The following is a 2,159-nucleotide window of genomic DNA, read 5'->3' as shown; positions in this document are numbered from 1 at the left end:
TTAGCTTACCCGAATCTTCCAACTGATGCTGAAGTGTTTGTATACCTGCACATTTCAGTACTGACGTGTGCCGTCCTCTCGAACGTCGAATACCGCTGACTTCGTGACGTCCCACGCTGCTTTCCTGACGGTAATAATGGCGAATTTTGGAAAAGTTTTCCCCACATTCAATGAACGTAACTTTCACGTACTTTTCCACCGGAACAATCTTCCTCAACATTCTAAAATCTAAATGGCCTTCGGAGATGCAACACATGCGTGGGCTCATTCGTGCAAACAAATTTTGTTCGACGATTTTTTGTTGCCAGTAAATTTGCCGCAGTACACGCTAATTATTTGCTAAACATCGTGAACGTTCACTGGCAAATTACGGAGTTTTTCATTATAGGTTACAAATTATGCTAGAAAGACCTCAAGGTTCACCGATCTTAACCGACGCACGCCACTAACATGCGGCTAGGGGTACGCGATGCCCAACTAACTAGCCACACAGAGCCTACGTCGATAATACCAGACAGCCGAACGATCTTAACTGACGCACACCACTAACATGCGGCTAGGTGCACACGATGCCTAACTAACTAGCCACATAGAGCCTACGTCGATAATACCAGACAGTTGAACGATCTTAACTGACGCACACCACTAACATGCGGCTAGGTGCACACGATGCCTAACTAACTAGCCACATAGAGCCTACGTCGATAATACCAGACAGTTGAACGATCTTAACTGACGCACACCACTAACATGCGGGTAGGTGCACACGATGCCTAACTAACTAGCCACATAGAGCCTACGTCGATAATACCAGACAGTTGAACGATCTTAACTGACGCACACCACTAACATGCGGATAGGGGTACACGATGCCTAACTAATCCATCCATCGGTAACGGAGAAAAGGCTCAAAATGGACGTTTTGAAATATCGAGATATATTGGTCGTTTTGAAGTTTACATATGTCCTGTGAGGCGCATTTCCTTCTTCGTGAGAAGCGTACATTTGGCCGTTGAAGTCCTGAATGTCACAGCCGAACACGAACCTTGCCGCACGCATTTGTGCCGCCAATTTGTCCATTACAAAGGTCCTGACCGGATACGCTTCGCCCATCATTTCTTTGAATAAGCCCAACAGTTTACACATGGGAGCAAACTGCTAGGTCTCTACGAACGCATACATAACCGGACGCCCGGTTCCCATGCCGTCCGTTATCAAGAATGTGTATAGTTTATATCTAAATGCCGAATATTAGATGCTTTAAAAAACTTACCCAAGGCGGTTTGTTGCATGTGTCCCGTCCACATTCACTACGTCGGGAAAGCGTCGGAATAACGCTATCTGCTGCCATCGGGAGAAACATATGTGGCTATAGTGACCTTCCTCTCCCTGACACACAAGAACGCGTCCGGTCTCCCGAAGTTCTGCCAGGACTGAAGGCATATCGTCTGCTATATTAAAACCCAACAATTCGGCACCTACTCAACATAGCCGGTCGACACTTCCGGTGGTAGTTGTGCATACCCTTGGTGGTAAGAATCTTTCCAAGTTCATCCGCCACAAACTGCCACACATCAGATGACGGCATTCCATATCTCAGCAGGGCCTGGCATGTGCCAAACTCGTCTTCGGTTAGGCGTCGATTGACTGGAAGCCGATCGTACAGAATCTTTGACAGTTTGTGGTTGTGCTCCAGAAAATAAGAGGTCACTGCCAGTTGGTTCCTTTGCCTCCGTAGACAAAACCGCACTGGACAGCTGGTGCTTCGCGTACTTTTTTATTAGAAAATACGCTCGGCTTACTAGTTTCTTCGGATTCCACGGCTTTCCGTTTTTCTTGGAGGGCGCCTGCTGCATTTGTAGTACACCCATTCGTAACGCAAAATAGTGTTGGTGCTTCGATTACTGGATGAACGCACAAATATCGCGAAATTATCCTTCATGTATTCATTTAAGGTCTTCTCAAATGCCGTGAAGGATGAAAACGATACATCCACAAATTTCTCAATGAAAGCCACTTACGAAGCCATAACCTACGAAGTTGAAAGCCGAATGTGCACAATAATTTTCAAAAGAGATCAATTAAAACAAGTCGCAAAAAGATGACGGCTGATGAGGGGAATTTTCAATGTGAGCATATATGCAAAGAAGTGCAACATT

The sequence above is a fragment of the Opisthorchis viverrini genome, assembly GCF_000715545.1.
Source record: "Opisthorchis viverrini unplaced genomic scaffold opera_v5_395, whole genome shotgun sequence".
NCBI lineage: Eukaryota > Metazoa > Platyhelminthes > Trematoda > Opisthorchiida > Opisthorchiidae > Opisthorchis > Opisthorchis viverrini.
Note: the sequence above shows the minus strand (reverse complement) of the source record.